The sequence below is a fragment of the Mobula hypostoma genome, chromosome 6 (assembly GCF_963921235.1).
Source record: "Mobula hypostoma chromosome 6, sMobHyp1.1, whole genome shotgun sequence".
In the NCBI taxonomy this organism is placed as follows: Eukaryota; Metazoa; Chordata; class Chondrichthyes; order Myliobatiformes; family Myliobatidae; genus Mobula; species Mobula hypostoma.
The window spans coordinates 7,382,651-7,404,605 of NC_086102.1; the positions used below are offsets into that span (position 1 = coordinate 7,382,651).

A 21,955-nucleotide genomic window follows, 5' to 3' on the forward strand; every position below is an offset into this window, starting at 1 on the left:
TATGGTACAGTGTTGTGCTAAACACTACATTCCCATGTTGCCCCACTCTCGTGAGTGCATTGAGACACTACAATGGAAAAACAATAACAGAATGCAGAATATGACGTTACAGTTAAAGTGCAGGCAGACAATAAGGTGCAAGATGAGGTAGATTGTGAAGTCCGGAGTTTGTCTTTATTGTAAAAGAAGTCTGTTCATCTTATAGTCTTAGGCGTGCACGTGCTGTGCAGAAAGGAACAAGGGAATAGTTGTTCTGGTAAGTCAGAAGGTAACACTGAAAATATTACCTTGTGAACTAGATGCAGAAACATTGGGATTTGCCAAAACTTGGATCATAGATTATCAGAATTTTACTGTTCAAAAGTAAATTTATTATCAATATGCCTATATTGTCATATAGCATCTGGTTAAATGAGCAGTTGGTATATATCAGAAGTTATATGACCACTGAGGCCAGGCAGACAATCTCTGAAAGGTATCGGTAATGGCTGGGGTTACCCGTCTTGCAAAGACACTGCCCAGAAGAAGGCAGTAGTAAACCACTTCCATAGAAAAAATTTGCCAAGAACAGTCATGGTCACAGATAGACCATGATTACGTCATACAACACAACACGTGATGATAATGATGCTGTATTGTTTATTACCATATACTACCTTGAGATTCATTTTCTTCAGACATTTATAAGAAAAAAAAGAAATATAATAGAATTTATGAAGATAGAGTAAGTCCATCTTATCACTCAAGAGGACCAGGGCAATATTCCATCTACCATCAATCTACATGCCATGCCACTCAGGGATTTGGGCAAAACACATTCTATATTTGGTGTTCCCACAACCAATGATATCAATTTACAGACTCTTTATATCTTGTCATTTCATGCTCTTGTTATTTTTTGCTATTTATTTATATTTGCATTGGCACAGCTTGTTGTCTTCTATGGTCTACTTGATCATCCATTGATCCTGTTTACAGATACTATTCTATAAATTTGCTGAGTATGCCCGCAGGAAAAAAATCCCAGGGTTGTATGTGGTGACGTGTATGTACTCTGATAATAACTTTCACTTTGAACTTTGATATTTTTGTGACTACGCTTTTCTGCTATCAATACTATATGTGCTCTGTGCTGTGTGCTGTTGGTTCTGTGTTTTGTACCTTGGCCCCAGAGGAACATTGTTCCATTTGGCTGTATTCATCTGTATGGTTGAATGATGATTAAACTTGAATTTGAAAGTTGAAGTTAATTGTTCACTTTGGCCAGAAGGACGGTTGGTCAGTCGGTCAGTCTGACGGATGAACCTCAGTCCTGACAATCTCTCCTCCCAACCATACTTCCCCACTCCAGCAATAGCTTGGTACACCTCCACCCCAGAATCTCCAGTGCTGTGACATTCTTCATGCAGTGTGGTCACCAGATTGGATGCAGTGCTCTTATCCAGTTCAAGCATTTGCTTCTCACTCCTTGGCCAATAAGGGCAAGTAAATTTATATAGTTACATAGCCATCTTAACTATCTACCCCGGATTGCAAAGTATCACAAGATGCTTGGCATGAGTAACTACCTGTGCCAAGTGATGGATATTCTGACTGCTCTACTTCATTAGGAGTTTGAGGAGGCTTGGTAAGATTCTCGCAAAATTTCGACACACGTACAGTGGAGAGCATTCTATCTGGTTGCATTGTATGGGGGCTACAATTCACATTATCACAAGAGGGTTGTAGACTTGCTCCATCCCAAGTACAACCCTACACACCATCAAAGACATTTTCAAGAAACAGTGCATCAAGAAGGTGGCATTCATCAAAAAAGCCCTCCCCACCCAGGATATGCCCTCTTCTCATTGCTACCATTAGGGAGGAGGTACAGGAGCCTGAAGTCTCACAGTCAACGTTTTAGGGATAGCTTCATCCCCTCAGCCATCAGATTCCTGAATGGTCAATGAAGAGAGAGCTTTTTCTGATGGAATGGATGTCTACATGTTGTTATGTGTGGTGAGATAGAATGAAGAAACATCAGTCTTATTTTGCAAATATTCATGTATTGACATTAGCAAACGTGCAATTAGTCTTATGCGTATTTACATATGGTACATCTAAAAGTCCTGCAAATACTTCAAATGACAGCTTGAACAAATTCCTGGATACTATATAAATTGTCTGACAAAGTAAAACCAGAATTTCTCTCCTGCAGCCACTTCCTGTATCACTCAATTCCATCTACTCTGTAAACTGCTGTTCCACCAACCACCCACGAGATACTTCAAATCCACCCATTCACTTCCTTCCCCATCCCTCAGACCTGTTACATCCATTCTGGCTGACATCCCTCCCATTTTCCTCCTCCAATACTCAACACCCACTATCCATTCTCTCCTTGCCACCTCTGACACGTGCACCTTCCCTCATCGAGTATGAAACGTTGTCCAGTATCTAAAACTCCCCCTTTTCCACAAATATCATGAAGCTTTCCTGAGAGATACCCCATCTTCTGATCTGGTTGTGAAGATGAGTAAGTGAGAGAGCGAAAGCAGAGGAAAGGTGTTGCAATGGGACAGAGTTTTGTTTCATAGGGAGGCGAGCTGTTTATCACAGCAGCCTGACACGTTCCCAGTGTGGCACCAATGCGTTGGCTGAATGTAGCGAGCTGACATCAACTTGATGAATTAAAAGACTTTACAGCTTGGCAGTTGAGGAACTGTGATGAGGAATCCAATTAACTATCTACATTCAGGTAACAATGAAATAGGAATTCCAATATCTTCATTACCCTGGCATCTCATCACGTTAAACTCAAAGCATCCACCCACACACACCATTTCTCTCCCAACTACCCACACAGACCAAGACACATCATACACACACACACACACACGCACAACACATATTGTGCACACACATCTCACACACACACACCCATACACTCCATCCCCAAAGAACTTTATGTTAATACAATTTATTTTCTAACCAACATTTCATGCTGTAATAAAGGAAACATACTACTTCAATCCAAACTCAAAGTGTTCATCCTCATACACAAGCACATATTGTACACACAAAATGCTGGAATCAGTAGGTTAGGCAGCTCTGTGGGACAAATGAGCCGATGTTTTGGGCTGAGCACCTTATGCATACACACAACACATGTGTATACACACACAAGCAACTTTTCTATCCATATAATCACGGACAAAATGCAGGAGGAACTCAGCAAGTCAGGCAGCATCAATGGAAATGAATAAGCAGTCGACATTTCAGGACCCCAGCCCAAAAAGTTAACTGTCTAGTCTTCTCTATAGGTGCTGCCTGACCTGCTGAGTTTCTCCAGCATTTTGTGTGTGCTGCTCTGGATTTCCAACATCCGCAGAATCTCGTGTGTTTACATCCATATAATTCATTTTCTAACCTACTTTCTATATCTTAATACAAGAATTATATTACTTCAAGTTAAATTCAAAGTATCTATCTACACACACACAAAGTACATATTGTACACAGAAACAGCTGGATTCAGCAAGCTGAGCAGCATTTATGGGAATAAGGAGCGGTGTTTGTCTGAGACATTATGTGAGTATACACACACTCAATCCCCAAACTACTTTATATCCATACTATTCATTTTCCATCCTGCATTCCCCATTGAAATAGAGGAAATTTATTACATCAGTTTAAACTCAATGCGTCCACCCACACACACCATTTCTCTCCAAATCACCACACACACACTCACTCCAACCCCAAACAGCTTTATATCTATTCCAATCATTTTCCAACCTACATTCCACACTGTAATTGTATGGAACTATTACAGATAATAATTAATACTGGCAATAAAGGAAAGGAGTAATCTGTGCAGAGAAATCTCCCTCAAATGTGGATGGATTACTCAATGCTCTAGTAAGCAGATGTAGAATTTCCAGCAGGACAAGAGGAAGACTGCGACAACAAATAAACTGCTAGAGAAACCCAACAGGTCTGGCAGTATCTGTGGAGGGAAATGGGCAGATGTCATTTTAAGGTTGAAATCTCGCTGATGAAATCTAGATGGAGGGGTCTGGATGCACAACTTTGACTGAGGTGTCTTCTGACCCACTGAGATTTCCATAATTTTATCTGTTGCTCCAGGTTCCAGGATCTGCAATCGCTTGTGTCTCCAAGGAGAAGTACTCAGCTCTTCCAAACAGTGACAGTGGTATAGAAACATAGAAAACCTGCAGCACAATACAGGCCCTTCGGCCCACAATGCTGTGCCGAACATTTATTTACTTTAGAAATTACCTGGGGTTACCCATAGCCCTCTATTTTTCTAAGCTTCATGTACCTATCCAGGAGATCTTAAAAGATATATTTAACGTTCAACTGAGAGAGAAGTCAAGGTGCCACTTTCCTGTCCAATCAAAGAAGCATGTGCCTGACAGTGTGGCACTCTCTCTGCTGTGCCCCTCCCACAGATTGCAACTCCCTCAGAAATGTCCCCCCATAGTTTGACTGTCCTCCAGTGCTACCCTGCCTGAGTGTGACACTCCCTTAGTACCCCACACATAGTGTGACCCTCCCTCAATACTGTCCCATCCCAAAGGGTGACACTCCCTCTGTCCCACCCCCTCCCACAGTATGAAACCCCCTCATCCCACCCCTCTCACAGTATGACACTCCCTCCGTCCCACCCCTCCCACAGTATGAAACTCCCTCCGTCTCACCCCTCCCACAGTATGACACTCCCTCCGTCCCACCCCTCTCACAGTATGACACTCCCTCTGTCCCACCCCTCCCACAGTATGACACTCCCTCCGTCCCACCCCCTCCCACAGTATGAAACCCCCTCATCCCACCCCTCTCACAGTATGACACTCCCTCTGTCTCACCCCTCCCACAGTATGACACTCCCTCCATCCCACCCCCTCCCACAGTATGAAACCCCCTCATCCCACCCCTCCCACAGTATGACACTCCCTCCGTCCCACCCCCTCCCACAGTATGAAACCCCCTCATCCCACCCCTCTCACAGTATGACACTCCCTCCGTCTCACCCCTCCCACAGTATGACACTCCCTCCGTCCCACCCCCTCCCACAGTATGAAACCCCCTCCGTCCCACCCCTCTCACAGTATGACACTCCCTCCGTCCCACCCCTCCCACAGTATGACACTCCCTCCGTCCCACCCCTCCCACAGTATGAAACTCCCTCCGTCCCACCCCTCCCACAGTATGACACCCCCTCCGTCCCACCCCTCCCACAGTATGAAACTCCCTCCGTCCCACCCCTCCCACAGTATGACACTCCCTCCGTCCCACCCCTCCCACAGTATGACACCCCCTCCGTCCCACCTCCCACAGTATGAAACTCCCTCCGTCCCACCCCTCCCACAGTATGAAACTCCCTCCGTCCCACCCCTCCCACAGTACGACACTCCCTCCATCCCACCCTTCTCACAGTATAACACTCCCTCAGTACCATCCCTCCCACAGTACTGTCTCTCCCACCGTACGACTCTCCCTCCGCACACCAATGTTGGTTTTGATCGTATGCCCATGTCATGATCTTCTTAGAGACAACCACTTTGCTGTTGACTGGAGTCATATACAGTCCAGATCAAGTGCGGACACGACCTCCTCTGGAAACTTACCGACCACAATCAGACAGGATCAGGACCTTGAAACTAATGTTTTCAAACTAGATACATAACATTAAATCCAGGTAGAAAAAACGATTGCTGCACACTCTGCTCACACATGACAACACAGCCAAACACCCAAACAGTGGTGGGGCTTATCGCCAACAACAATGAGGTGGCTTGCAGAGAGGAGGTGGAGGAGCTTGAGGTCCGTTGCCGGGCAAATAACCTCTTCCTCAATATCAACAAGACAAAGGAGATGGTTATCGACTTTAGGAGAAGCACTCACACCCCTCTTTACATCAGAGTAGAGGAAAGTGCAAGCAGTTTCAGACACCAGGGAGTGCACGTCACACACAACCTCTCATGGTCTCCGAACACATCCTACACAATCTAGAAAGCTCACCAATACATCTGCTTTCTAAGGAGGCTGAAGCGAGCTGGACTTTGTACATACATTCCTGGGCCTAGTATCACATTATCAATCAATCAATGTATGTAAGTTACCTTATGTACTTACATTTATTATGCTTTTTCATTATTGTGTTTGTAACTCAGGTTAATTAAACCCAAAGATGTAATGTTAGAAAGATCCACCTGTGGAGGGATGAAAATGAGGTTTACTGAATTTTTTTTAAAAAAGAGAACTTGGGGGAGAAAAAAAGTGATGCGAGAACGAGGCATGGCTGACATGGCTGGACAAGTAACAGAAACCAATAAAGTATGACTATGACTAAATGCAGCAAACTAAAGAAACTAACTAAAGATAAAAACGGTTAAAAGTGGAATTACTAGTGAGTATGTCTACCCTACTTACTGGAAGTCCTCAGGGTGAAACCCCCAGAGGAGAGAATATCGATAAAAGATTCATTGAAGCTAAGGGAAGAACGAGCGTAGAGACTAATGTCCAAGATCTCTACCATGTAATCGGAAATTAGTTCTGTTAAATCATACCAAAGGAATTGTTCAGCTTTTTTTTGTGTAAGTATCGTCAATTGACTTTCCGTGAATGACCCACTATTTCATCCAACCAACCAAGAAACAACATGGTGAGCCACTCAAAATCGAAAAACCAGTGTTGGAACAAAATGTTTCAAGATGTAGAGGATTTAATACAGTTAGATGTACAAGTTTATTTCTCAATCAAAGGATCTGAATTTGATTTATTGGAAAAACTGATTATTTTTGCAAAGTTACTTGATGAGATTTACTTTGCTTAAAAGTTGCGATGTTGGAGGCTTGCCCTGAAAGGGGGGGGGAGGGAGAGGGGGAGAGGGAGAGAGGGAGAGAGGGAGAGAGGGAGAGAGGGAGAGAGGGAGAGAGGGAGAGAGGGAGAGAGAAAGAGTGAGTGTGTGTGTGTGTGTGTGTGTGTGTGTGTGTGTGTGTGTGTTTATTATTTATCTTATTTATCTATATTTATATTTTTGGGATTGAATTTGATTTGTAGACATACTGACCTGAAACTGAAACTGAGGTTAACCATAATACTTAACAATAGAAATTCAATTACTTTCCTAACTAACTAGGGATAAATAGAAAGGCAAAGGTTAGTCTGTAAATAGGGATTAACACTAGATCTGATTAGTTAGAGAAATAGGAGTAATAAAGGTTATTCTGATAAATATCATTGACTCCTACTAAAAAGGAATATGATTTTCATTTGATATCTGAGATTTGGAACCTAAGACAGAATGTTGGAATTCTGAATTGTTCTTACTCATGTAATATTTATATATATTGCTATTTTTAAATAAACAAACTTACCTTTAGAAATATGTACTTTCTATTCACCACTGCCTTTCAATACCTAGAGCTTCCAAAGCCACTAATGTGCTGCTATGAATTAGATTTCTCATAAAGAGTGCGGCGACCAGTCACACGAGATAAGACGAGCGCTACACAGGTGTTACATGTTCTTTATCTTATCGTGTTCTTTTTGGTGTTCTGCATTGGATCCGGAGTAAAGATTACTTTGTTCTCCTTCACACTTGTGTACTGGAAATGACATTAAACAACCTTGAATCTTGATATCAAACAATTTGAAGAATCATCTTATACATTCATTTTGAAGTAGTTTGGGAAATTTAACAACTTAATAGATTATGGGTGACAATGTAGTGTAGTGGTTAGTGCAGTCACTTTATAGCAGTCACTGATTAGGGTTCAATTCCAGTCACTGTCTATAAGGAGTCTGAACAATCTCCCAATGATCTCTTGTGTTTCCTCCAGGTGCTCCAGTTTCCTCCCACATTCCAAATATATGCAAATTAGGGTAAGTTGCGGGCATGCTATACTGGTGTCAGAAATGTGGTGATACTTTTGCAGGCTGCCCCATCACATCCTCGCTGATTAGACTTTATGTAAATGATGCATTTCACTGTATGCTTTGGTGTTCTGATGCCTTCAAAAATTTATTCAATGCCCACATTTTAGTGTCTCACTTTCTAAATTTAAAATATATTGAAGTAGGATTTTGAGCTCATCTACAAAACAGTGTGCATTATGTCATATCAAAAGAAAAATTCCAAAACCTGCCAATAATCTACTAAATATGAAAAACCAAAATTGTCAGGCTGAAAAAGTAACACACATCAAAGTTGCTGGTGAACGCAGCAGGCCAGGCAGCATCTCTGTAATTATCATCCTCTTTGTAATTACTACGCTAACTTTCCTCAGGTGCAATACTGTATATTACCTTACTAACTCATCCTGTTTGTTGATGCAGAAAATTGGAGGATCACCTGAATAAATATCCCCTCTCTCTGTAAGGTCCAACAGTATGGTAGCTTTTCAACAGACCAAATCAAAATGAAGACAAAAGTATTCAAGGCAAGCCAAGGAAATGATAATAGGGAAACACAAATCTGGGAAGGGTACAAGACCATCTCAAAAAGCCACAGAACATACCTCAGAGCTCAGTGCAATTCATTGTGAAAAAGTGGGAAAAATACGCAACCACAGCCAGACTGCCTAGGTCAGGCCGCCCCTCTAAACTTAGTCACCGGAAAAGAATGGCACTTGTAAGAGAAGCTACTGTGATGCCAACTGAGCTGCAGAAGTCAGTGGCTGCAACTGGAGATGACATTCATGGCTCCACAATCTCTAAGTTCTTGCACAAAAAAGGTATTTATAGAAGAGTGGCAAGACGAAGCCCTGTCATATTCATGCCTGTAAAGACTTTGCAAAGTGGCCCTTGGAAGATACTATAAAGATGCGGAGGAAGATCCTATGGTCAGATGAACTTGGCCTCAATACTAAGTGGTATGTGTGGCGTAAATCCAATACTGTGTATCAGCCAGGTAATCACCCCAATCAAAGTATGGTGGAAGTAGCATCATGATATAGGGATGCTTTTTCAGCAGCAGGGATTGAAAATCTGGTCAGGATTGATGGGAAGTTGAATGTTGCTAAATGCAGAGAGATGTAAGAAATAAATTCAATTCAGTTCAGGTCCTGGATAAAAACCTGCTAGCCTCTGCCAGAAAGTTTAAACTGGGGAAGAAATTTGTCTTTCAGCAGGACATTAACCTAAAGCACACGGCAAGAGTAATCATGCAGTGGTTTCAAATGAAGAAAATTGATGTCCGTGAGTGGCCCAGTCAGAGTCCTGACCTTAACCCAACTGAACATCTCTGGCAAGACCTCAAGATTGCTGTCCACCACCTCTCCCCAACTGACCTGGCCCAGCTTGAGCAACTTTGCAAAGAGGAATGGACAAATCTTGCTCCATCACGTCATGCAAAGCTAATATAGACTAATCCAAAAAGACTACTGGCTGTAATAACTGGACGAGGTGGTTCAATTAAGTACTGAGCAAAGGGGAATGAACACTTTTGAACTGCTGACATTTCAGGTTTTGAACTTTTCATTTTTCATGCCTTTCAATTCTCCCTGTTTTTTGGGCTTGACTGTGGGGAAAAAATGAAGCATGTGATTCACAAATAAAATTCTCAGTTAAATTGATCAAAATCCCTGGTTGTAATACTCATTTGTGCGAACAAAGGGTTGGGGGCTGAAAACTTTTACGAGGCACTGTACATGTGACAAATAACGATAAATAGATACTTTATTGTTCCCAAAGGAAATTACAGTGTCACAGTAGCATTAAAAGTACACAGATATACAAATATTACAAGAGAAGTAAGAAAGAATTTTAAAAAAGTCTAACAGGAGGTGGTCATCACTTCCCCAGCTACAGGTTGATTCAATATAGAGCCTAATATCCAAGGCTAAGAATGACCTCATATAGCGTTCTTTGGAGCAGTGCAGTTGTCTTAATGGGACAGAAGCAAGGTCACATTGTGTATTCAGCGGACCAGCAAAGACCGGCCGGCTTAGCGAACAGAGCGGTGGACACCCCTGCTGAAATCCAGAGGAAAACATACAGAGGGGGATCACAAAGCCGAGGAAAGAGGACCGGGTCGAGACAACGGAGACTTTTGGAGAAGAGGAGTTCGGTGGGTAATACCGTTCCGGCTGACCGGAAGTGCACTGAGAGCGGTAAGCGTAAAGGAGTTCGGTGCTTACTGTTCTGGCTAACAACGGATGGTGCAATCCGGGGTATATTACGATCGAGGAACGTGTTTGTAGACTGGATACTGAACTTTTTACTGTTGGACTTCAGCCACATTCCACCGAGATACAACACTTGGCGGCACGGGAGGTCGTTCCTGCCTGTGGCCATCGAACGTGCAGCTCCTCCCGTGGAGGGTCAGACACCCTGAGCCAATAGACTGGTCCTGGACTTATTTTCCATCTGGCATAGCTTGTATTTTGGTGTTTGATTGTTGGGGTTTTTTGTATTGCTATATTTACGCTCTATTCTTGGTTGGTGCGGCTGTAACGAAACCAAATTTCCCTGGGGATTAATAAAGTATATCTATCTATCTATCTATCTACTGAAAGTGCTCCTCTGTTCAGCCAAGATGGCATGCAGAGGGCATAAAACATTATCCAGAATTGCCAGGATTTTCCATAGGGTCCTTTGTTCTACCACAGCCTCCAGTGTGGGAATAGGAAGTAGAATTATAATGGGAGGCCACTGGAAAATCCCACCCTACCCTTTGTGGCAGACGGAGAACAGAGAAACGGTTCTCCTGTGTCTATGATCTATGCAGTTACAGTTCAACCACATCTGGAGTATTGCATACAGTTCTGATCACCCCACTATAGGAAGGGTGTCAAGGCTTTGGAGAGGGTGCAGAAGGGGTTTTCCAGGAAACTGCCTGGATTAAAGGGCATGTGCTACAACGAGAGGCTGGATAAACTTGGACTGTTTTCTCTGGAGCGCTGGTGGCTGACAGATCTGATAGACAGTTATACGATTATCAAAGGCCTAGATAGAGTAGACAGACAGTATTATTTTCCCAGGATTGAAAAGTTTAATTCCAGAGGACATGCATTTAAGGTGAGAGGGGGTAATTTCAAAGAGGATGTGAGAAGCAAGTTGTTGTGTTTTTTTTTTACACAGAGAGTAGTGGGTGCCTGGAATATGCTGCTGGGGTGGTAGTAGAATCAGATACATTAGAGAATTTTAAGAGGCGTTTAGATAGACACATGAATGTGAGGAAATTCCAAGGATATAGATACTGTGTAGGCTAAAGGGATTAGTTTAGTTGGCCATTTGATGACTAATTTAATTGGTTCAGATTAACATTGTGGGCCAAAGGGCCTGTTCCTGTACTGTACTGGTTTATGAAGTGCCTTGGGATATATTACCCTGTTAAGCATCTTGCATAATGCAAAATACAATTATTGCTTTTGACAAATCACTAATGGAATATTTATATTTGCATTTTTGATATGAAGTACCTTTGCTGGTATTAAATATTAATAAGTAGAATGAAAAACAAATTCCAAAGTAAGAGATTGTACATTAATGCTAAGAAAGTCAACTAACAATGCTTAATTAACCCTAAGATTATGGGTAGCAGGTTTTAAACTTACCATTAAGTATGTAAATTGTTTGGCAATGAGGGCTGGCTATTGGAATGAATAATAGGGGTTACGAAGGCAGTTCAGTTATATCATAGCAATTTATCTTTAACTGCGTATAATTTGACAGCTAAGATTAGTGTCTGTGATTACTATAAATTGTTAAGATTAATTGCTGATTAGAATCCTCAGATAGCTAACAAGTTAACAGAATTAGACAGATGAGTTTATTGAATAGATTAGTCTATGTAAGCTTAGAGACAACTAGATTCTCAGACATTTAATACTGTTGCCCCTGTGAATTTCCACACGGGAGCCGATTCCCTTGCCCTCTGGGTGGGTGGTGTAACCTCCACTTGCCCTGGGAATGATGAATGAATGGTCTGTTCTTCCCCCGAGAGGAAGTCTGGGTCACTGATAGCTGCCTTGAATCTCAGAAAGAAATTTGCAGACTCTTGGAAAAAAAAATCTGGGGAGAGGGTATTTTTTGATCTCACCAGTGGAAACAGATTTCCGACTGAAAGGAAATTGGGAAGGTAAGGTTTGCAGTGTGATGCAGGGAGTGGGATTAGTTATGCTCCTGTCCCGTGGAGTTGTCACAGGTAAAATAAACTAAAGGTCCTCTGACTATGCAATCATGTTCTATAGAACACAGAACAGTACAGGCCCCCAGTTCGTGATATTGTGGCAAACTTTTAGCCTACTTGAAGATCAATTTAACCCTTCCTTCCTACATTGGCTACCAGTTTTCTATCATTCAAGTACCTATCTAATAGTCTCTTAAATGTCCCTAATTAAGACCACACTGTGGCAAGGTATTCCACACACCCATCACTCTATGTAAAAAAATACCTCTGACATCCCCCCAATACTTTCCTCCAATCATCTTAAAATTATGACCCCTATTATTAGCCATTTCCACCCTGGGAAAAAACCTGGCTGCTCATTCTTTCTGTGCCTGTTATCATCTTGTGCACATCTATAAGTCACCTCTTATCATCCTCTATTCCAAAGAGAATAGCCCTAGCTCACTCAACCTATCCTCATAAGAAATACTCTCTAGTGCAGGCAGCATCCTGGTAAATCTCCTCTGCACCCTCTCTAAAGTCTGCGCATAATGAGGCAGACTGAACTAAACACAATACTCCAATTGTATTAATTTTCCTCTTGTAGTAGCCATTTCTACCCTGGAAAAAAGTCTCTTGCTATCCACTCAGATCTCCTTACCAGAACATGTGTAGCAACAGTACAGCAAATGGGAGTCCACACAAACCTGCCTTTGAACTGGATCCACTGAAAGCTCAACACCGGTTTTTTTAATCATCTGTTGTAAACCTCCCAGCTGATATGTGGGACTTTCTTTGCAAGATTTAAACTGTTATTAATGTGGTATAATGAGAGGGGCTGGCTCAAGAAAGCTAACAATTACCGTACGTAAATCCAGCTGATTAGGGAGTTAAGCAGCAGCTGAACATGCAGTCATCCGTCAGTGAATACCTCCTTCTCCACGGAACTATGTCTCCACACTCTCTAGCACAATGACTTTCAAAGGTTAAGGAAAATATTCTGGATATTTAGAAGAAATGAGTGCTAAGCTTCAGAATCAGGTTTATTATCACTGACCTATGTTGTGAAATTTGAGGCAGCAATACAGTGCATAACATTAAAATTACTATACATCACAATATGAAACATATATTTTTTAAAAAGTAGCTTAAGAAAAAGAGCAAATATAGTGAGGTAGTGCTGATGGATTCATTGTCCATTCAGAAATTGAATGGTGGAGGGAAGAAGCTATTCCTAAAACATTGAGTGTGTGCCTTCAGGCTCCTGTCCCTCCTCTCTGATGGTAGTAATGTGAAGATGACATGTCCTGAGTGGTGGGGATTATTAATGATGGATTCTGCCTTTTTGAGGCATTGTCTTTTGAAAATATTTTCCATTGTGAAGAGGTTAGTGCCCATAATGAAGCTGGCTGAGTTTGCAACCCTCTGCAGTTTTTCCGATCCTGTATAATAACCCCTCTGTACTTGATGGTGATGGTGACATACCAAATCTTCTTAAACCCCGAATGAAATACAGATGCCAGTGGGCCTCCTTAGTAATTGCATCAATATGCTGGGCCCAGGATAGATCTTCAGAGATGTTGACACACAGGAACTTGAAACTACTCACTCTTTGGCACTGCTGATCCCCTGGTGAGGACCGGTGTGTCTCCTTGACTTCCCTTTCTTGAAGTCCACAACTAATTCCTTGATCTTACTGATGTTCAGTGCATGGCTGTTACTGCGACACCACTCAACCAGCCAACTCATCTCTCCCCTCTGTATGCCTCCTCAGCACCATCTGATGTTACATCATCTACATCCTCATCTTAGAACAAATTACATACTTAATGTGAGAGAGGAGGAGGCCATTCAGCCCATCAGGAATGGATCAGTCCCATTTTTCTCTTTCCTTATTTCCCCTGCAGTCCGGCAACCTATTGCTCTCCACAACGCCCGTCAGCACCTCTTTGATTCACTAACCATTAATCTGGCACCAAGAGGTAATCTGCCGTTACCAACATACCCACCAGATTTGAGATGGTAGAGCATCTGGGAAAACCCACTCATTCACAGGGGAGATGTTGGAACACTTATCCAAGTGCACCACAGGTCGGGACTGAGCCTGTGCCTCTGGTGCAGAGAGGCTGCAGTTCCAACAACTTCACCATCCCTATCCACTTGTTAATTCCAGTCTTGTTCAAAGCCTTTACTTAAAACCCCACACACGGTAGCATAGTGGTTAGCATACCACTTTACAGTGCCAATGACCCGAATTCAATCCTGTCACTTTCTGTAAATAGTTTGTGTGTGACTGGGCTATCAGGGTTCAATTCCACTGTCGTCCGTAAGGATGTTGTAAGTCCTCCCCGTGGCCTCGCGGGTTTCCTCTGAGTGTTCCAGTTTCCTCCCACATTCCAAAGGCTTAGAGTTAGTTCTGGTGAGCTGATGCCGGGGATGCGTTGGGCACTTTTAAACAGCAGATGAACCTCAGGGAAACAATGAGACCAAAAGGGTCCTGGTATTCGCAGCCTTGTCTCACCCTTGTCATTTGATAATCTCTTTGTTCAGATCTGTGACTTAACCTGAGAGGCCAATGGCTCTACGCACTTGAATTGGCCGCTTCATAGCTCCGTGGTTATGCAGGGTCACTTGCCAGTGTAAGGAAGAGCTCTCAACAATAAAAATTCATGGAATTTATAAATCTGTGTTGCCTCCATTGACTCCAGCAGCTTCACAGGGTCACAGCTGGAGCAAAGAAAGATTTCAGGCATGGTGTGTCGATGAATATAAATCAGGTCATATGTACTGGTCTCAGAGGGGGTTCGTGGATCAGTGTTTGGGGAAAACACAGATCACAAGCTCATTACCACATTGATGGAGCTGCATTTCTCACGTTGGAACCACTGAATTCATCCTGCTGTTATTATCGAGGAATTTTGTCAATAACCTCTTCTTCCCTTCAGACATCATCCTGCTCCTCAATCAACCCAATCACTGCTCCTTCTGTAGAGGTCACCACAGTTTCAGGTTCCTGCATCTCCAAATCAATTACAAAATCTGATAGGACATATAACATTACAGCACAGTACAGGCCCTTCGGAGCATGATGTTGTGTTGACCTTTCAACCTACTCCAAACTTAATCTAACCCTTCAACTCCTACGTAGTCCTCTATTTTCTTTCATCACGTGCTGTACCTAAGACTTTCATCATTGCCCATAATGTATTTGTTTCTGCCACCAATCTGGCAGGGTGTTCCACATACCCACCACTCGTTGCGTAAAGAACATACCTCTGGCATCCCTCTATACTTTCCTCCATAAACCTTATATTTATTGAGATACAGCATGGAATAGACCCTTCTGGCCCAGCAATCCCCCGATTTAATCATAGCCTAATCTCACAGGACAATCTACAATGACCAGTTCACCTACCAACTTACTAATGTCTTTGAACTGTGAAAAGAAACCAGAGCACTCAAAGGAAGTCCAGCTGGTCACAGGGAGAACGTAGAAATTCCTTACAGGCCACGGTGGGCATTGAAACCGGGTTGCCTGTACTGTAAAGCATTGTGCTTACCATCAGACTACCGTGCCACCCCAATTTTTAATTTCATTTTTGGGGGCTCATTTGGTATGCCACTTGGATTTGCCATTTCTTCCCTGGAAAAAAGACTCCAGCTATCCATTTGATCTATGCTTCTTATCATCTTGTTCCCTCTGTCAAGTCACCTCTCATCATCCTTCACTCCAAGAAAGTCTTCTGTTTTATGGCTGTCCCTTAGCTTTAAACTCCACTGTCTAGTGAAGCTCCTAAACAATACCCCTCCACTCAACAGGTCACCCAGATAATCCAGTGTCCAACTTCACGGCTCACACAGAGGTGCAATGAGTGAGATTCAACACAGAAAACAGGCCCTTTGGCCCACAGAGTCCATGTCTAGCATCAACCAATCATTTACGCAAGTCCAACATTAATCCACACAAGCTGCTGGAGGCACTCTCCAATCTACCAACCTGGAGCAACATACACAAAATACTGGAGGAACTCACGAGATCAGGCGGCATGTATGGAGGGAAATAAACTGTTGCCATTTTGGGCCACAATCCTTCATCAGTCCTGTTGAATAATCTGTTGGAAGCATCGACCGTTTATTCCTCTCCATAGATGCTGAGTCCCTCCAGCATTTTGTGTGTGTTACCAAAGATTTACAGCATCTGAAGAATGTCTTGTGACCACATTAATCCCTTTTTATTCTCTTCACATTACCATCACATTGACCAAGATATGACCCCTCACAGGCACACCAAGGACTACTTACAGCAGGCAGCTATCCGTTTAACCTTCATGTCTCAGGAATGTGGGAAGAAACCAGACCGCCTGAGGAAAACCCACACAGTCACAGGATGAAGGTGCAAACTCCACACAGAGAGCACCAGAGCTCAGGGCTGAACCCACACCTCTGGTGCATTGAGTTAGCAGGTCTACCGGCCTCATGCTCTATTTGTTTGACCTCTGCTCAATGCATCGTTTTTATGGGGTGCGATGTTGTAGCTGTACAAAACACTGGTAAGACCACACCGTAAGTAATGCAATACAGTTCCGGTTACCCTATTATAGCAGAGGTATTATTTGGCTGAAAAGAGTCCAGAGAACATAGAACAGTACAGCACAGTACAGGCCTGTTGGCCCATGATATTGTGCCAACCTTTCAAACTAGTGTAAGATCAATCCAACCCTTCTTTCCCACATGGCTCTCCATTTTTCTTTCATCCAAACACTTATCTAAGAGTCTCTTAAATGCCCTATTTTATCTGCCTTTACCACCAATCCTGGCAGCGCAATCCAGTCCAGTCCGACACCTCAGATACAGGCCATAAATCCCACAAGGCCTTAAGACTTAGGAGCAGAATTAGGCCATTTAGCCCATTGAGTCTGCTTCACCATTTCATCATGGCCGATATATTATCGCCCTCAACCCCATTCTCCTGCTTTCTTCCCGTAACCTTTGATGCCCTGACTAATCAAGAACCTATCAACCTTCACTTTAAATGCACCCAGTGACCTGGCCTCCATAGATGTCTGTGGCAATGAATTCCACAGATTCACCAGCTTCTGGCTCAGGACAGACATCCTGTGCCCTCTGGTTTTAGACTTGCCCACTATATTCTACATGGAGTTTGCATGTTTTCCCTGTGTCTACATGCATTTCCCCTCTGGGTGTGCTAATTTCTTCCAACAACTCCAAAACGTGTGGGCCAGTCAGTCAGTTGGCCGCTAGTGTTCAGGTAAGTGGTCAAATCTGGGCGGGATGATAGGGAGAATAGATTACAAGGAAAATTAATGGGAAATGAGTTTGATGGGATTGTTCAATGAACCAGCACAGATTCTGTGGGCCAAATGGCCTCCATCTGGGAGGAGGGAAATAGTCATGGTGGGTTGAATGTTGAGCTGTCGGCATAGTTTTTAAGGTGCTTGGAAGTAGGTACAGAGGAGATGTCAGGGGTAAGTTTTTTTTACACAGAGAGCGGTGAGTGCGTGGAATGGGCTGCCAGAGGTGGTGGTGGAGGCGGATATAATAGGATCTTTTAAGAGACTCATGGGTAGGTACATGGAGCTTAGAAAAAATAGAGGGCTATGGGTAAGCCTAGGTAGTTCTAAGGTAAGGGCATGTTCGGCACAGCTTTGTGGGCCGAAGGGCCTGTATTGTGCTGTAGGTTTTCTATGTTTCTAACAACGTGACCTCATAAAAAACAGTCAAATGCTATGGAAACTGCAAAAATGCTCCCTGATTTGCCACAAGGCACGCAAAGGAACGAAAACAACAATTTTGGAGTTAATAGTCTGACAGACCGCAGTCAGTCACTAAAAAAATAGCCCAAGTCTGCGGTGCCGTACAAGTTACAAGCGATGAGAGTTTAAAAGTTTAAAGTTCAAGGTTATTGTCATTCAACTCTATGCATGTATACCACCAAATGAAACAACCATCTTCCAAGCCAAGCTGCCCAACTCAGTACATATAACACACACACAGCACACAAGGTAATATCACAAATAAATTAACAAATAATAAGGTGCATTTACGACACAAGTTAAAAAGTAAACAGTATAATGCTACTGGTGTTTCATACGTGATGAGACCTGGGTGGTGGCAGGGGTTCAGTCGTCTCACAGCCTGGGGGAAGAAGCTGTTTCCAATCCTAGCAGTTCTCGTCCTAATGCTGCCTGATGGTAGGGGGTCAAAGAGATTGTTGGACGGATGAGAGGGAATACTGACAATGCTAAGGGCCCTGCATTCACAGCGCTCCTGATAAATATCTCAGATATTTATCAGCCTCCCGCGCAGCACTGCAAATTTTCTGTTTCAGTTTTTAAATGCTACTCTGTCGCCCTTCAGCAGGGCGCTGGGGGCTGGCTGTGATTTATTCCACATTTCACTTACAGCCTGATGATACTGGCATTTGCAGCATGTAATTACCTATAATTAGAACAAGAGTCAATCACCTAGCCCGAGTGAAAGCCAAACAGCATGGAGACACTGGATCTTGTTCAGTAGGTCTCCAATTGAAACAGTTAGGCTTAAAGGAAAACTGCAAACAAGATTTGTGCCTCCAGAACATATTTTACACCACATTTAGAACGTCACTTGATTGACAGCCATTGAGACTGTTTCTGGCATTGTCAACTCATCGAAAAATCATCATCATCGTTATGTGCTGTGTCGTACGATGCGGACCATCATGGTCTCTCCATGACCATGATTGTTCTCGGCAAATCTTTCTACAGAAGTGGTTTGCCATTGCCTTCCTCTGGACAGTGCCTTTACAAGATCTGTGGCACCAGCCATTATCAATGCTCTTCAGAGATCGTCTGCCTGGTGTCAATGGTCACATAACCAGGACTTGTGATATGCACCAGCGGCTCATACGGCCATCCACCACCCGCACCCATGGCTTCACGTGAAGCTGACTGGGGGACTAAGCAGGCGCTACGCCTACCCAATGATGACCTGCTGACTAGCGGAGGGAAGGAGCACCTTACATTTCTGCCTACATCAGCTGCCAACCACAGCTGATGAGCCGCACCTTCCAGAACCATTCCAGAATCTAGTGATTCTTGAAAGATCTTTACTAATGACTCCACAATCCCTTCAGACACCTCTCTCAGAACCCTGGGGTGTATACCATCTGGTCCAGGTGACTTATCTATCTTCAGATCTTTCAGTTTCCCAAGAACTTCCTCTCTAGAAATAGCAACTTTACACACTTTATGACCCTTAAAATCTGGAACTTTCACCATACTGGTAGTATCTTCCACAGTGAAGACTAATGCAAAATACTTATTCAGTTCATCTGCCATTTCCTTGTCCCACATTACTACCTCTCCAGCATCGTTTTCCAGCGGTCCAATATCCACTCTCACCTCCCTTTTACACTATGTATCTGAAGAAACTTTTCGTATCCTCTTTAATATTATTGGCTGGCTTACTTTCATATTCCATCTTTACCTTCTTAAAGATTTTTTTAGTTGCCTTCTGTTGGATTTAAAAGCTTCCAAAGCCTCTAACTTCCCACTAATTTTTACTCTATTACATGCCCCTTCTTTGGCTTTTATGTTGACTTTGACTTCTCTTGTTAGCCACGGTTGTGTTATCTTGTCTTCTCCCTATTCGGGATGTATATATCGGGTGCCTTACGAGCTTCCAGAAATCTGTTCACTTTTAGTGAGTGGAGCAATGCCCATATACAGTAAATGCAGGTCACTATTTAAAAACCAAAGCATCTGGTATTTAGTGTTTGATCTCAGTTAAGCCAAACAGATCAGGATGGGATCACCAGTGTATGTAAAGGGATCTATAATTATTACAGGGGTCTGTAGGATTCATCATCATCATTCTCTGCCATGCCGTATGCATTGGTGATTATCATACTATGACCATGATTCTTCTTGGAAAATTTTACCACAGAAGTGATTTGCCGTTGCCTTCTTCAGGGCAGCGTCTTGACAAGATGGGTGATCCCGGCCATTATCAATACTCTTCTGAGGTTGCCTGCCTGACGTCAGTGGTCACATAACCAGGACTTGCGATATGCACCAGTTACTAAAATGACCATCCAGCACCTGCTCCCATGACTTCACGTGAACCTGATTTGGTGGGGGGGTGGGGGCGGCTAAGCAGGTGCTACTCCTTGCCCAAAGGTGACCTGCAGGCTAGCCTTACACTTCCTTTTGTAGAGACATATCTCCACCACACCACTCATGATTAAGGATCAAGCTTTGCTTTTTCTTCAACTTTCAGAAGGAGAATTGGGAACATCATCACAACTGTCTCCACTCAGATTAACAGAAGATCAGGACAGCACTACAGATGGACCATTGTAAGATCAAAGTCAAAGTTGATTTCTGCATTGTGGTGAACGCAGCAGGCAGGACTGTCCTGACGAAGGGTCTCGGCCTGAAACGTCAACTGTACCTCTTCCTACAGATGCTGCCTGGCCTGCTGCGTTCACCAGCAACTTTGATGTGTGTTGCTTGAATTTCCAGCATATGCAGAATTCCTGTTGTTTTCTGCATTGTTATTGTTTTACCTGGTTCTACCACAATGCACAGTATAATGATTTGATCTGTATGAACAGTATGCAAGGCAAGCTTTAACACGCAGAAGGAGAGGAGTAAAGAGTCAATGTTTCGGGCCAAGACCCCTCATCGAGACAGTGTGACCTGAAGAATTCTCTATACCTCGCCATAGATGCTGCCTCCACTGCTGTGTTACTCCTGCATTTTGTGTGTTCCTCTGGATTTCCAGCATCTGCAGAATCTCCTGTGTTCAAGACAAGCTTTTCACTTTATGGAGTCATAGTAAAGTACAGCACAGAAACAGGCCTTTTGTCCCATCTAGTCCATGCCAAAACCATTTAAACTGCTAATTCCCATCAACCTACATTGGGACCATAGCCCTGCATACCTTGTGCTGGCAGCTCGTTCCACACTCTCACGACCCCTCATGTTTCCCCTCAGGTTCCCCTTAAATTTTTCAACTTTCTCCCTTAAGCCATGGCCCCTGGTTGTAGTCCCACCTAACCTCAGTGGAAAAAGCCTACTTGCATTTACCCTATCTATACCTGTCATAATTTCGTGTACCTCTATCGAATCGCCACTCAATCTTTTACATTACAAGAAATAAAGTCTTAATCTATTCAATGTTTCCTTATAACGCAGGTCCTCCAGACCTGGCAACATATTTGTAAATTTTATCTGTACTCTTTCAAGCTTGTTTACATCTTTTCTATAGATAGGTGACCAAAACTGCACACAATGCTCCAAATTAGGCCTCAACAATGTCTTATACAACTTCAACATAACATTCCATCTCCTGTACTCAATACTTTGAGTTATGAAGGCCAACGTGCCAAAAGCTTTCTTTACGACTCTATCTATCTGTAGTGCTACTTTCAACAAATTATGGACCTGTATTCTCAGATGCCTTTGTTCTACCTGCATTCCTCATTGCCCTGCTGTTCACTGTGGTCGGTCCTACCAAGGTGTAACATCTCGTACTTGTATCTTGCTACATATGACAATAATACTCAGATAATAAGTCAATTTCAAGTACATGTATACAATGAAAATTGTCATGAAAACTTACTTGCAGCAGCCTCACAGATACATAGCATCAGATGATCAGCATTCACAAGAATAACATAAACAGAACTTTTACAAGAAAATACACAATTAGAGCAAAAAGCAAGAACTTTACAAAAAAAAAGTCAATTTTAGTGCCAAGTGACCTACACAATTTGTCGACAGAATAGTTGCAAGCTGGCATTCACACCCAATACTGGCTCACTCACACCTC

General features: G+C 43.0%; 1 protein-coding gene across 8 annotated transcripts in view; it reads right to left on the reverse strand.

Moving 5' to 3' along the window:
• robo1 (roundabout, axon guidance receptor, homolog 1 (Drosophila)) overlaps window positions 1–21,955 on the reverse strand; it is a 708,427-nt gene that overhangs the window by 585,322 nt on the left and 101,150 nt on the right. The window contains exon 1 of one of the 8 annotated variants that reach the window (XM_063050240.1): window positions 18,231–18,353. The exons of the other annotated variants lie outside the window; for them this stretch is intronic. The gene's annotated coding sequence lies outside the window, so the exon portion shown is untranslated. Of the gene's footprint in view, window positions 1–18,230; window positions 18,354–21,955 lie in introns of those variants that run through there. 8 annotated transcript variants of the gene reach the window in all.